This window comes from Heterodontus francisci, chromosome 28 (assembly GCF_036365525.1).
Source record: "Heterodontus francisci isolate sHetFra1 chromosome 28, sHetFra1.hap1, whole genome shotgun sequence".
Taxonomy (NCBI): Eukaryota; Metazoa; Chordata; class Chondrichthyes; order Heterodontiformes; family Heterodontidae; genus Heterodontus; species Heterodontus francisci.
Genome location: NC_090398.1, coordinates 20,951,510 through 20,967,095, shown reverse-complemented (window position 1 = coordinate 20,967,095; position 15,586 = coordinate 20,951,510). Strand labels below are relative to the sequence as shown.

The 15,586-nt window shown below is 44.8% G+C and overlaps 2 protein-coding genes across 3 annotated transcripts in view; one reads left to right on the top strand and one right to left on the bottom strand.

Moving 5' to 3' along the window:
* The window catches only part of LOC137385124 (NACHT, LRR and PYD domains-containing protein 3-like), a 118,262-nt gene extending 110,633 nt beyond the window's left edge, over window positions 1–7,629 (bottom strand). Inside the window, 1 exon segment of the mRNA XM_068059925.1 lies at window positions 7,589–7,629. The gene's annotated coding sequence lies outside the window, so the exon portion shown is untranslated.
* Window positions 7,630–8,083: 454 nt separating this feature from the next.
* The window catches only part of LOC137385123 (NACHT, LRR and PYD domains-containing protein 3-like), a 104,237-nt gene continuing 96,734 nt past the window's right edge, over window positions 8,084–15,586 (top strand). Inside the window, exons 1-4 of one of the 2 annotated variants that reach the window (XM_068059924.1) lie at window positions 8,084–8,162; window positions 10,281–10,507; window positions 12,429–12,594; window positions 14,190–14,342. The gene's annotated coding sequence lies outside the window, so the exon portion shown is untranslated. The remainder of the gene's footprint in view (window positions 8,163–10,280; window positions 10,508–12,428; window positions 12,595–14,189; window positions 14,343–15,586) is intronic. The other variant, XM_068059923.1, reaches the window with a different exon arrangement.

The following is a 15,586-nucleotide window of genomic DNA, read 5'->3' as shown; positions in this document are numbered from 1 at the left end:
TGGAATTTTCTACCCCAGGTGGCTGTGGATAATCAGTCAATGAGTATATTCAAGACTGAGATTGTTACACACATTATACATCAACAAATTTGAAGCCTATGGAATAAAAGGGACATTGACAGCACGGATATGAATTTCCTGAGCGACAGGAGATAGAGAGTAATGGTGAACATTTGTTTATCGGGCTGGATCAAGGTATAAGTGGTGTTCCCCAGGGGTCAGTATTAGCAGAGGGACCTGGGGTATATGTGAACAATTTGTTGAAAGTGGTGGGGCAGGTTGAGAAGATAGTTGTAAAGGCACATGGGAATCTGGGCTTTATAAAAAGAGGTATAGAGTACAAAGCAAGGAAATTATAATCAACCTTCATACATCACTGGTGTAGCCTCAACTGGAGTATTGTGCCCAATTGTGGGCACCACACTTCAGGAAGAATCTGATGGCTTTCGAGAGGATGCAGCAAAAGCTTTACGGTTCTGGGGATCAAGGACTTCAGCTACATGGGTAGATTGGAGAAGCTGGGTTTCTTGCCTTCAGAGGAGGTTGAGAGGAGATTTGATAGCGGTGTTAAAAATCATGAAGAGTCTAGACAATGTTGATAGAGAGAAACTTTACATTGGCAAAGGGTTGCGAAATAGAGGGCACAACTTTACAGTGAATGGCAAAAGGACCAAAGGCGGCATGAGAAAAAACATTTTTACACAGCAGGTGGTTATGATCTGGAACACACGGTCTGAAACACGTGGTGGAGATAGATTCAATCATGACTTTCAAAAGGGAATTAGATAAGCATCTGAAGGGGAACAAAATTGCAGGGCTACGAGGAAAGGCAAGGAAGTAGGAGTAGCTAAATTGCTCTCAGAGAACTGACACTGAATTAACTGGCTGAATAGCCTCTTTCTGTGCAGTAACCATTCTATGATTCTATACAGCAATCGATTTCCTGCTGCCAACTGCAGAGAGCCACAGCGTGCGCAGTGTGCAATAGGAAAGAAATGGAGCAGTGTTTATAATAAAGAATTATATCACTGGGAGCGGCTGGGTGGTGTCCCTGTGAGTTCAGTCCCATCGAATAAACAGCTGTCAGTTACTGTATTGAACTTTGAGGTAAAATAACTGGTAATTTAGAGAATGGAATGGGGTTTGTTGGGATCTGAGAGGTGCTGCTGTGGGGAGGGAATGGCCACAGGACAGGCATTGTGCTCAGGTAGAAAGGAGGAAACAGCAATGAACAAACGAACAACAGGAATGTGGTGACCTGGGACTCAAATTCATGATATTTGTCAATATTTGTCTCATTTTCTGTTCTGTCATAGTTAGATCTTCTGGTGAATGACAGAGTGATGAGAAAGGTCCACAGCTGGAAGTAAACATGGATTGTAGACAGGTGAACCAGCACAGGATTGTGAGAGCACCAACCAGAGAGAACCCTTTTAACAAAAGCTTTTTGAACATTTCGTTGAATTACATGTACTGCTCTACCCTTGTCTATTCTCTCATACTTCTTCAAAGAATTCAATGAGGTTGGTTAAGCAAGTTTTCCTCTTCTGAAATCCATGCTAAATATTCATTGATATATTTTTGCTTTCTCTATGTTTTTCTATTTTGCCCTTCATCGGGAATCTATGTTTTTCCTGCCACCAATTTTAAGCTGACACGGAGAACTGAAGCATTTAACTGGGGACTGAATATAGTTCACTCTGGTGTGGTGGAGGTAGGTTCAATTGAGGTATTCAAAAGGGAATTGGATTAGTATCTGAAAAAAAAGTATGTACAGAGCTACAGGGAGAAGCCGGGGGATAGCACTAGGTGAATTGCTCCTTGAGAAAGCCAGCACAGACACAATGGGCTGAACGGCCTCCTGTTCTGTAAACATTTGATAATATTCTATGAAATAAAGCCAATCAACTCAAAATCTGCTCATCTTAAACCATCTAAATCTGTAACTATTTACAGTGGAAGGCAAGCCCCGTACCTGTCAAGAATGAGGACAATTAATTTTGCCACATGAACATTGATTTTGGACTGTTGGTGAAGAAAAGAACTTGATTTTAAAAAACAATTGGAAACTTTGACTGCAGAGAGACATTAGCATATCAACAGACAGTACTTCAAAGGACAAAGGGGATATTCCCTGTTCCAATTTAATCCACAATGGACTTTGATTACCAGACGTTGAAGGTGGAAAGGCTGGCATTCCAGGTTAACTGCTAAAATGGCCAAATACACAAACAGACGTGGAAGGACCAGTTTGGTCACATGATTAACTGACTTGGAGTTTTTTGAATTTGAACTTTCAACAAGGAATTTGAACTCAGACAGCTGTTTGCTCCTGGACTGGAAAAGACCTCTCTCCTGTCTGCTCTCATCTCGCTCTCACCAGCTTCGGAAACCTTTGAAGACACTTGAACCCCAAGGGAGAAAGGTCTTCTACAGTGAACAAGGTTTAAGAGGAATACTGGGTCCCAATGAAAAGCAAGACTACCTACTATCGAGGACCCCACAGCGAGCTCAAAGCACAGTAAGAAAGAACCTCTTCAGAGATTGCCTCAAACCACTCCATTTTATTTTTCTTTTGCTCTTTTCTGTCACTATTTGCATGTGTGGATCACATGTGCATGCTAGTGTAGGTGTGTGGTATATCCGTAGGCATTAACTGTATTAGAGTCTAAGTTTAAGTTATAATAAATTTCACTTTTCTGCTTTAAACCCAAGAAAACCTTGTGTGGTCATTTCTTTGCCTTATAATTGGAAAGCTGCGAACAAGTATTCACCAAAGGGGAGGGTAAAACAAAGTGTGTTTAAAATTAATCCCTGTCACAATAAGACAAGGTGAAGACCAGGTAAAACATTCCTGGACACCTTTCTCACCTGGTCTTAACATCAGTGACCATTTAAATTACTGTTAAAATACTCATTTGATTGTTCGCTATACATCCAAAATACCAAATTTGGACAAACATTTTGTGAAACTCCAGGAAGTGTTTAAAGCGCTGAAACATGGTGCGTTTTTAAGTTCTGCTAAAAGCAGTTTTTTAAAAATTCATTCATGAGATGTCGACGTCGCTGGCCAGGCCAGCATTTATTGCCCATCCCTAATTGCCCTTGAGAAGGTGGTGGTGAGCTGCCTTCTTGAACTGCTGCAGTCCATGTGGGGTAGGTACACCCACAGTGCTGTTAGGAAGGGAGTTCCAGGATCTTGACCCAGCTTGTAGATGGTACACACTGCTGCCACTGTGCGTCGGTGGTGGAGGGAGTGAATGTTGTAGATGGGGTGCCAATCAAGCGGGCTGCTTTGTCCTGAATGGTGTCGAGCTTCTTGAGTGTTGCTGGAGCTGCATCCATCCAGGCAAGTGGAGAGTGTTCCATCACACTCCTGACTTGTGCCTTGTAGATGGTGGACAGGCTTTGGGGAGTCAGGAGGTGAGTTAATCGCCACAGGATTCCTAGCCTCTGACCTGCTCTTGCAGCCACAGTATTTAAATGGCTACTCCAGTTCACTTTCTGGTCAATAGTAGCCCCGAGGATGTTGATAGTGGGGGATTCAGCGATGGTAATGCCATGGAATGTCAAGGGGAGATGGTTAGATTCTCTCGTTAGAGATGGTCATTGCCTGGCACTTGTGTGGCGCAAATGTTACTTGCCAGTTATCAGCCCAAGCCTGGATATTGTCCAGGTCTTGCTGCATTTCTACACAGACTGCTTCAGTATCTGAGGAGTTGTGAATGGTGCTGAACATTGTGCAATCATCAGCGAACATCCCCACTTCTGACCTGATGATTGAAGGAAGGTCATTGATGAAGCAGCTGAAGATAGTTGGGCCGAGGACACTACCCTGAGGTACTCCTGCAGTGATGTCCTGGAGCTCAGATGATTGACCTCTAACAACCACAACCATCTTCCTTTGCGCTAGGTATAACTCCAGCCAGCGGGGGGTTCTCCACCGATTCCTACTGACCTCAGTTTTGCTAGGCCTCCTTGATGCCATACTCGGTCAAAAGCTGCCTTGATGTCAAGGGCAGTCACTCTCACCTCACCTCACGAGTTCAGCTTTTTTGTCCATGTTTGAACCAAGGCTGGAATGAGGTCAGGAGCTGAATGGCCCTGGCGGAACCCAAACTGAGCGTCACTGAGCAGGCTATTGTTAAGCAGGTGCCGCTAGATGGCACTGTAGATGACACCTTCCATCACTTTACTGATGTTTGAGAGTAGGCTGATGGGGCGGTAATTGGCTGGGTTGTACTTTTTTTTTTAGAATTAGAATATTACAGCGCAGTACAGGCCCTTCGGCCCTCGATGTTGCGCCGAGCTGTGAAACCATCTGACCTACACTATTCCATTTTCATCCATGTGTCTATCCAATGTCTACTTAAATGCCCTTAAAGTTGGCGAATCTACCACTGCTGCAGGCAGGGCATTCCACGCCCTTACTACTCTCTGAGTAAAGAAACTACCTCTCACATCTGTCCTATATCTATCACCCCTCAACTTGAAGCTATGTCCCCTCGTGTTTGCCATCACCATCCGAGGAAAAAGACGCTCACTATCCACCCTATCTAACCCTCTGATTATCTTATATGTCTCTATTAAGTCACCTCTCCTCCTCCTTCTCTCCAACGAAAACAACCTCAAGTCCCTCAGCCTTTCCTCGTAAGACCTTCCCTCCATACCAGGCAACATCCTAGTAAATCTCCTCTGCACCCTTTCCATAGCTTCCACATCCTTTCTATAATGCGGTGACCAGAACTGCACGCAATACTCCAGGTGCGGTACTGCTTTTTGCGCACAGGACATACCCGAGCAATTTTCCACATTGCAGGGTAGATGCCAGTGTTGTAGCTGTACTGGAACAGCTTGGCTAGGGGCGTGGCAAGTTCTGGAGCACAGGTCTTCAGTACTATTGCCAGAATATTGTCATGGCCCATAGACTTTGCAGTATCCAGTGCCTTCAGTCATTTCTTGATATCACATGGAATGAATCGAATTGATTGAAGACTGGCATCTGTGATGCTGCGGACATCAGGAGGAGGCCGAGATGGATCAGCAACTCGGCATTCCTGGTTGAAGATTGTTGCAAATGCTTCAGCCTTATCTTTTGCACTGATGTGTTGGGTTCCCCCATCATTGAGGATGGGGATATTTGTGGAGCCACCTCCTCCAGTTAGTTGTTTAATTGTCCACCATCATTCACAGCTGGATGTGGCAGAATTGCAGAGCTTAGATCTGATCCGTTGGTTATGGGATCGCTTAGCTCTGTCTATCGCATGCTGCTTCCGCAGTTTGGTATGCAAGTAATCCTGTGTTGTAGCTTCACCAGGTTGACACCTCATTTTGAGGTATGCCTGGTGCTGCTCCTGGCATGCCCTCCTTCACACTTCATTGAACCAGGGTTGGTCTCCTGGCTTGAAGGTAATGATAGAGTGGGGGATATGCTGGGCCATGGGGTTACAGATTGTGGTTGAGTACAATTCTGCTGCTGCTGATGGCCCACAGCGCCTCATGGATGCCCAGTTTTGCATTGCTGGATCTGTTCGAAACCTATCCCATTTAGCACGCTGGTAGTGCCACATAACACGAAGGAGGGTATCCTCAATGTGAAGGCGGGACTTCGTCTACCCAATGACTGTGCGATGGTCGCTCCTACCAATACTGCCATGGACAGATGCATCTACAGCAGGAAGATTGGTGAGGCCGAGGTCAAGTATGTTTTCTTGTTGGTTCCCTCACCACCTGCCGCAGACCCTGTCTAGCAGCTCTGTCCTTTAGGACTCAGCCAGCTCGGTCAGTAGTGGTGCTACTGAGCGACCTTGGTGATGGACATTGAAGTCCCCCACCCAGAGTATATTCTGTGCCCTTGCCACCCTCAGTGCTTCCTCCAATTGCTGTTCAACATGGAGGAGTACTGAGTCATCAGCTGAGGGAGGGCGGTAGGTGGTAATCAGTAGGAGGTTACGTTGCCCATGTTTGACCTCACGCCATGAGACTTCAGAGTCGATGTTGAGGACTCCCAGGGCAACTCCCTCCCTACTGTATACCACTGTGCCGCCACCTCTGCTGGGTCTGTCCTGCCACTGGGACAGGACATACCCGGAGAAGGTGATGTCAGTCTCTGGGACATTGTCAGGTCTGATTCCGTGAGTATGACTATGCAGGCTGTTGCTTGACTAATGTGTGGGACAGCTCTCCCAACTTTGGCACAAGCCCCCAGATGTTAGTAAGGAGGACTTTGCAGGGTTGACAGGGCTGGGTTTGCCGTTGTCTTTTCCGGTGTCTAGGTTGATGCTGGGTGGCCCGTCCGGTTTCATTCCTTTTTATTGATTTTGTAGTGGTTAGATACAACTGAGTGGTTTGCTAGGCCATTTCAGAGGGCATGTCAGAGTCAACCACATTGCTGTGGGTCTGGAGTCACATGTAGGCCAGACCAGGTAACCAGATGGGTTTTTACAACAATCGACAATGGTTTCATGGCCATCATTTGACTAGCTTTTTTTTAAATTCCAGATTTATTAATTGAATTCAAATTCCACCTTCTGCTGTGGTGGGATTCGAACCCATGTCCCCAGAGCAATACCCTGGGTCTCCGAGTTACTCATCCACTACATCACCACCTCCCCTAAATAAAAGATCCCCAGAATAATCAGGTGATTGTGTTGAACGAGCACAGAAATGAATAGAGAATGTATCCGGGCAGACACTGTTCTCAGTTTAATTTAAAAAAAACTCTCAGCCAAGCTGAACTGGGTGATCAACGAGAATCTTTATTCTGAAAATAATTCCAAGGGATTATTGTTAATTTTAACAAATTTTTATTAAAATAAGCTTTCCATATCTTCATGTTTATAGTTGAATGACAGTGATTTAACTACAATTTTGAAATCCAGAAATAGATTTGCTGAGGGGAAATAACTGAAGTGCAATGCAGCATCCAGTTCAGCATTGTAAAATCATTTATTTTGATAGTTGGATATGAAATATATCTGAATTCAGTAACACTGTCTAGTACTACAATAACACACAGTATAACATTATGGGGACCACAAAGGTCAGTTCTTTCCCCATTGGTATTGGGGGCTGGGAGTTAGAGTACATCTGCCGGGCAGACTACCTCAGAGATCAAATCCCTTTAATCTAAAATACACAGAAGATTCACTTGTGACTGTTTATTTTCACAGAATCACAATCACAGAATTGTTACAGAGCAGAAGGAGGCCATTCGGCCCGTCCTGTCTGTACCAGCTCTCCGAATGAGCAATTCACCTGGTGCCAATCTCCCGCCCGCAAATCCTGTACATTCTTCCTTTTCAGATCAGAGTCTAATTCCCTTTTGAATGTCTCCATTGAACCTGCCTCCACCAAACTCTCAGACATTACATTCCAGACCTGAACCACTCGCTCTCTGAAGATGATTTTCCTCAAAGTCGCTTCTGCTTCTTTGGTCAATTCTTTTAAATCTGCGCCCTCTTGTTTCCCATCCTGTCATGAGAGAGAAATTGCTGCCACTTGCCCTTCCATTGCAGGTCTTCATGCTGGATAATTGTACTGGGTGATCAGACTCTCCCAGTCTCATTCTCACTATTTACTCTCTTACCTTCTTATCTCAGGCCGGTGACCCTTCCTCTTCAACTGAGTCTCAGCAGCAAATCCCGCCGATCATTGGCCAGTCCGGCGCAGGCGCAATACAAACAGCCCCGCCTCCCCTCCGATTGTTTCTCGCGCACATCAATCAAAAAGCGGTCATGCGCAGTGGGAAGAGGACGTTGACCATCGCAACCTGACCCGCGCAGAAGTCCGTTTCACGGCCGAGCCACGTGAGCACGAGCGACCTTGTTGCCGGAATGGGGCGGAGCTGGGATTGCCCCCGGCCTGTTCTATCGGCAGATGTGGTTGTCAATCTGTACATCCGCGACCAGTGGGAGGAGCGGACAGATGGAGTGTCATTAATTTATGCAGCGTTCGGTGGCGGTATTACGCATGCTCCGCTCCAGCACCCCTCCCCCGTTCACCCAGCCTGGGTCGTGCGCAGTTTTCGTTAAATTTCTGTTTTGGGAAAAGAAATAAAACGGAAAATACTTGAAATCTGAAATAAAAACAGAAAATGCTGGAAATACACAGCATCTGGTCTGTCAGCATCTGTGGAGAGGGAAACAGAGTTCACCTTTCAGGTCTGTGACCTTTCATCTGAATCATAGAATGGTTACAGCAGAGGCCATTCGGCCCGTCCTGATCGTGCTTGTTCTCTGCAAGAACAAATCACCTCGTCCCACTGCCCGGCCTTTTCATTGTGGACAGAAATTGTTATTCTCTTCAGATCCTGCCTTTTATCTCCAAATAGTTCAACGTTGATCAGTAACGAATTGATCAAAATGGACCTATTTAAATAAACACCCAAATACTGAAGGGATGATGTGCTTTTTAAAGACTTTGTTAAACTATTAAATCCTCAAACTCCAATTCTCCCCCAATCTCACCTATTTTGTCAGGACAGCAACCCTGATACATACTCAAACTCCAATTCTCCTAATCTCACCTATTGTGTCTGGAAAGTAACCCCAATAAATCCTCAAACTCCAATTCTTTAAGAACTGTTTCTGTTTTCATCGATAGTGATTTGATTTATCCTAAAAATAAGCGCAATCTGTATTTAATTACACATTCTGCTTTAAATTATTAAGTTACTGACTCTGATTTTCTCAAGCCTAAATATTTATTATTACAGACATTGTCATGAGCAGATGAGAACCAACTGTACATTGTGTTTTTGTGCACTTGGGTGTTATTGTCAACTGCCACTATACACAGCATGTTAAGTTTTTACTTCTGTGTACCACTTGTTAAAATGGAGGAGGTGGGACAGCCACTTGAAGTGGTCCAGTCACATGGCCCAGAAGTCATACTTTTCAGTCTGCCTGGATTTGAAACAGTAGCAGTTGAGGGAACAGCTCATTCAAAAGCCACAGCTGTCTTGAAGCTGCATCGAACTTCTCTGAGGCCTCCCTGCAAGAAAATTAAAAAGAAGGTGCAGTCTGCAAAATGGCAAGAAAATCTGCTCTCTGCCAGTTTTCTCTCCATTAGAAAAGGTTGCATCAGAAATTAAGCTGCCTCAATTTATCTCTGAAAGTGCAAGAGGAAGAAAGTGTAAGAAGTGTAAGAAGGATAGTGCCGAAGGATGTTGTAGGGTACAGAGGGACATAGATAGGCTGCAGAGCTGGGCTGAGAGATGGCAAATGGAGTTTAATGTGGAAAAGTGCGAGGTGATCCACTTTGGAAGTAGTAACAGGAATGCAGAGTACTGGGCTAATGGGAAGATTCTTGGTAGTGTAGATGAACAGAGAGATCTTGGTGTCCAGGTGCATAAATCCCTGAAGGTTGCTACCCAGGTTAATAGGGCTGTTAAGAAGGCATATGGTGTGTTAGCTTTTATTAGTAGGGGGATCGAGTTTCGGAGCCACGAGGTCATGCTACAGCTGTACAAAACTCTGGTGAGACCGCACCTGGAGTATTGCGTGCAGTTCTGGTCACTGCATTATAGGAAGGATGTGGAAGCGATGGAAAGGGTGCAGAGGAGATTTACTAGGATGTTGCCTGGTATGGAGGGAAGGTCTTACGAGGAAAGGCTGAGGGACTTGAGGTTGTTTTCGTTGGAGAGAAGGAGGAGGAGAGGTGACTGAATAGAGACATATAAGATAATCAGAGGGTTGGACACGGTGGATAGTGAGAGCCTTTTTCCTCGGATGGTGATGGCAAACACGAGGGGACATAGCTTTAAGTTGAGGGGTGATAGATATAGGACAAATGTCAGAGGTAGTTTCTTTACTCAGAGAGTAGTAGGGGCGTGGAACACCCTGCCTGCAACAGTAGTAGACTCGCCAACTTTAAGGGCATTTAAATGGCCATTGGATAGACATATGGATGAAAATGGAATAATGTAGGTCAGATGGTTTCACAGGTCGGCGCAACATCGAGGGCCAAAAGGCCTGTACTGCGCTGTAATGTTCTAAAAAAAAAAGAGGTTTTTCCAGTGACTTGTACCCAACTCGACATTTCCAGTCTGTTAACTCCAGTTTTGGACTTTCTGATAATTAAAAAAAGGATTCTAGTTTCAACAGCAATCTATGTTTGTTTGCAGTTAAGATTTTTTTTCTATTTAGCAAATGTCCTTGCCCTTTTTATGTCTTTACCTTTCATTATATGTTCGTGAGCATGTGTTGGGAAGTTAACCCCTTCCTAAGTTTAAGACTGTGTTAAGAAACCCTACTGCTTTGTTTTAACTTTAACAACAGTGGGATTGCGGTCTTTTACAAGTCATGGTTCAAGGGAGGAAAAATTCAATCATAATCTGTTTCTGTGTGAGCTGATGCATTTTGGGAGGACTAACAAGGCAACGGAATATACAATGGATGTTAGGACTCTCGGAAGTACAGAGGGTCAGAGGGATAACAAGGAATGCTGGTAATAGTCAGCAGGTCTGGCAGCATCTGTGGACAGAGAAGCAGAGTTAACGTTTCAGGTCAGTGACCCTTCTTCGTAACAATATGTAAATGAGTTGTCAAATATTATCCAGTTATGTACATAAATTGTGAAAACTCCTGTGAATTTCCACATTGAGGTACTGTAAATAACTATTTTGATTGTTAAATATTCCTATTAAGATGTCTCACTTATAGTTACAAACATTCCTTAACAGCCCCACTTTGGAGTTTGTACCTAACTGGAAGCACATGCAGTCTCAGAGTCGTCCAGTACCAACGCAAGGCTGTTAGAAACCCAGTCAACAACACTTATTCAGCAGAGTGTCCACACTAAAAAGGAGCAGAGCAGCAGAAATATCTTGTTCTGCTGATATATCAGCCCCATGCTGTGTTATGTGAATACTAAGTGAAGTGAACTGACTACTATAGTTACACTTCCAGTCACAGTGTTGTGACAATACAGCTGCCTTTTGTAGGTAGAACCGTGTTACTGATGATATTTTCCTATCAACCCTCCCTGTTTGTTCATGGTTCCACTAAAATACAAATGGAAACTGGGAGTCTGGTCCCTGATTAGAGTTCAGCCAGAAAATGTAATGGAATGTCCACTGATTCAAAAATAGCCAATCTGATCCCAAAACAGGCAAGACATGGAGAATAAACTGTCTCTAAACAGGGACTGAATATCGAGACATGGAGAATAAACTGTCTCCAAACAGGGACTGAATATCGAGACATGGAGAATAAACTGTCCCTGACTGGGGATTGAAGGTGGAGACATGGAGAATGAACTGTCTCTAACCGGGGACTGAAGGTGGAGACATGGAGAAGGAACTGTCTCTAACTGGGGATTGAAGGTGGAGACATAGAGAATAAACTGTCCCTGACTGGGGACTGAAGGTGGAGACATGGAGAATGAACTGTCTCTAACCGGGGACTGAAGGTGGAGACATGGAGAATGAACTGTCTCTAACCGGGGATTGAAGGTGGAGACATAGAGAATAAACTGTCTCTAACCGGGGACTGAAGACAGAGACATGGAGAATGAACTGTCTCTAACCGGGGACTGAAGACGGAGACATGGAGAATGAACTGTCTCTAACCGGGGATTGAAGACGGAGACATGGAGAATGAACTGTCTCTAACCGGGGACTGAAGGTGGAGACATGGAGAATGAACTGTCTCTAACCGGGGACTGAAGGTGGAGACATGGAGAATGAACTGTCTCTAACTGGGGACTGAAGGTGGAGACATGGAGAATAAACTGTCTCCAACCGGGGACTGAAGGTGGAGACATGGAGAATGAACTGTCTCTAACCGGGGACTGAAGGTGGAGACATGGAGAATTAATTGTCTCTAACTGGGGACTGAAGATTGAGACATGGTGAATAAACTGTCTCTAACCGGGGACTGAAGATTGAGACATGGTGAATAAACTGTCTCTAACCGGGGACTGAAGATTGAGACATGGAGAATAAACTGTCTCTAACCGGGGACTGAAGATTGAGACATGGTGAATAAACTGTCTCTAACCGGGGACTGAAGATTGAGACATGGTGAATAAACTGTCTCTAACCGGGGACTGAAGGTGGAGACATGGAGAATGAACTGTCTCTAACCGGGGACTGAAGGTGGCGACATGGAGAATAAACTGTCTCTAACCGGGGACTGAAGATTGAGACATGGTGAATAAACTGTCTCTAACCGGGGACTGAAGATTGAGACATGGTGAATAAACTGTCTCTAACTGGGGATTGAGGAATAAAACTATCACGTGGTGGCTGTGACTGTAAAGAAAGATGGAATGTAGGAGCAGAGCTCCTCAATAGTGTGTTTATTCAGTGAGATATTTTATTTAAGTTTGTTACCTTTTATTATTAAACATTAAAGAACAAGTGTACATTACATTTATCTTGAGACCATCAGTAATATTCTCATTTTCTGTCCTGCCATAATTAGATCTCCTGGTGAATGACGGAGTGATGAGAAAGGTCCACAGCTGGAAGTAAACAGGGATTGTAGACTGAGGAACAACAGCAGGTGAAACAGCACAGGATTGTGAGAGCACCAACCAGAGAGAACCCTTCCCATTCAAAGAGCTGTCATAGATCAACTGGGGATAAAGGTAAGAGAAAGTCCCATTCCGAGACTATATAGATTGTTTGAATACCACACATTCAGCGTATGTGGGTTTTTTGAGGCTGTGCGGCACACTCGAGTCATTGTTAGAGAGGACCTGGGGGTCACAGAAAACGCCATCTTTTGGGCTGATTCTACAACCTGCCCTCCAGTCCAGTGAGACTGCACCAAGAGCAGAGCCTGGTCATGTGACCCTGTAATACCGTGACTGGGCGGGGCTTGGGCTGGCTGCTGTGTGATTGGCTCCTGGCTTCCTTTGTGATGTCACCCGGAGACACATTTCAGCCCCTGGTTACAATTCATCAGTTGCAGTTCCCGTGGGCAGGAACTGGAGTTGGCAGCTGACACGTGCCTGGATGGGTGCAGCTCCAACCACACTCATCCAGGGCAAAGCAGCCGGCTTCATCAATACCCCATCTACCACCCTCAACATTCACTCCCTCCATCACCGACTCACAGTGGCAGCAGTGTGTCCCATCTACAAGATGCACTGCAGCAACTCACATCTCTTTTGAGTAAATGCTTGGTTAAAATGGTGATTTTTAAAATCATCTGAAGCGTAGAGGGAGGGGGAGCTGTTTGGCTTTGAGAGCAAATTCTGGAGCTTAGGGCCTAGACAGCTCAAGGCTTGGATACTAATGTAGGGACAAAGGAAATTGGGGTGTAGAAGAGGCCAGAATTGGAGGAGCACAGAGATCTTGGAGGTTTACAGGTCTGGAGGAGTCATAGAGTGATACAGCACTGAAACAGGCCCTTCAGCCCACCGAGTCTGTGCCAACCATCAACCACCCATTTATACTAATCCTACATTAATCCCATATTCCCCACCATATCCCCACAATTCTCTTACCACCTACCTACACGAGGGGCAATTTACAAAGGCCAATTTACCAATCAACTTGCAAGTTTTTGGCTGTGGGAGGAAACCAGAGCACCCGGTGGAAACCCACACGGTCACAGGGAGAACTTGCAAACTCCACACGGGCAGTACCCAGAACCAAACCCGGGTCACTGGAGCTGTGAGGCTGCGGTGCTAACCACTGTGCTGCCCCATTTGAGCACTGAGGTTACAGAGATAGAGAGGGGTGAGACCATGGAGGGAATTGAACATGAGAAATAAAAATGTTAAAATTGAGGCGTTGCCAAGCTGGGACCCAATGTAGATCAGTTAGCACCAGGTGAAGGGGCAACAGACAGCTGGAGTGAATACCATCCTGAACATAATAGGAGTAACCATGGCAAAATCACTTCCTCCTCGTTCAACAACACTTTCATTCAGCAGTTAAATGGTTAAAGTGTTGATCTTTCGAAGTGGCAAGTTCTGACCACATTGAAACATCAGACATTGACTGTTAGGTGTTGGTCTGAAAAGCCAAATATCAGGGAATTGGTGGAGCATTGAATACAGTTTCAGACAGAAAGGGAATGATTCATTTCTATTGAATGGGCCGTGAGACAGTATTTAATAAAGAATTAAAATCAAAATACTGCGGGTGCTGGAAATCTGAAATGTTTATGACTAACTTTGTTCACGGTTGAAAGAGTTGTTAAACCAGTTCGACTTGTATTTATTTTAAACAGCAGCTTCCAGTCAGAGGACAGAAGCATCAGATCCAATTACCAAATGATGATTTGCTGAAAGAAAACCAGGAACAACCTCGGGATTGGGGGCAACAGGTTTACACGGACGGAACTGGGAGGCTGCCCGTGGAAATGGAGAATCTGTGGATCAAGGTAAGGTTAATATAGTTTCTGAGCCTGTGTTCTATGTCTGTCTTTAATCTTCCTTTTGAAAGATAATTTCTCCCAGTGAGATTATGTTGTCTGGGAGGTTGTGGCCATTCCTTTTCCTCATGTCGCTCAGTGTGAACTCAGACAGTTACTGAGGGTGGTCTGTTTAACAATGAGGGTCCTCAGATCAGGCCGCTGTTGTTCTGCACCCTCCTTTCATTTTGAAGAGGGATGGTGTGAGATAATCAGAGTGTTAGACCATCCTAGGTAGCTGTGACAGGGGTGGGCCCTGGACTTCTCTTCCTCACTCTGGATGTTTACCACAATTCATACTGCATCTTTTGGGGAAGATTTCAGTTTTGAAGTTACAGGAAAGCAGGTTCAGGACCTCTGGCGGAGTCGGCCCGCAGGGTTTAACCACACCCATGCACTTACCCCACTCAATACGGAGCAACTCAGGTAATGAAAGAGCTCTCGGGTGTTTGACTAAAACTTCAAACATGAGCTAATCAGTGAGACTTTTCATCATGTTCAAGATACAGATGTAACAATTGGTGTTTAACCTTGTGTCTGTTTCACTGAACTTACTGAAGAAGTGAGAAAGAAACATTTCTAACTAGCCTTAAACATTCTTGACAGCTGAACTGGGTGAAGATTTGTCAAACCAGTTAAATTTGTTTTTGTAAGAACTGCCAGCTTTTTTTCTTAAAGTTCTTCAGATACAAACCAATCTCATAACAGAAGCGACCTTACATCAGAGGGTGAAACTCGGGCACAAATCCTACAAACAATGATCAACTGAAATGATCACACTCTGATTTGTACAAAGTAAACCAGGAATTGACGGTGAAAGAATTTATGAAGACAGCGCAGAGACAGAAAGCCCTGTGGGTTCAAGATAATGTGAATGTAGTTTCTGAACCTGATTCTGAATCATTCTGCATTAATTCATTCCTCTTCCCATTTAAAGCTGTCTTCTCCCAGAGAGATGATGTTCCATGGGTTCCTGTGGTAAATCCATTCCCCCGTGGCTATAGCCATTCTGTGGGAAGTGTTCGCAGACCAGGATGGTCTGTTTAACAGTGGGACCCTCCCCCGCCCCCCCCCCACCCCTGCTGAATCTGCTCCTGTTCTCCATCATCCCTCTCATTTTTAAAAGGGGTCATCTGCGATTAACCAAACCAATTAGGAGCAGGAGTAGGCCTCTCGGCCCCTTGGGCCTGCTCCACCATTCAATACAATCATGG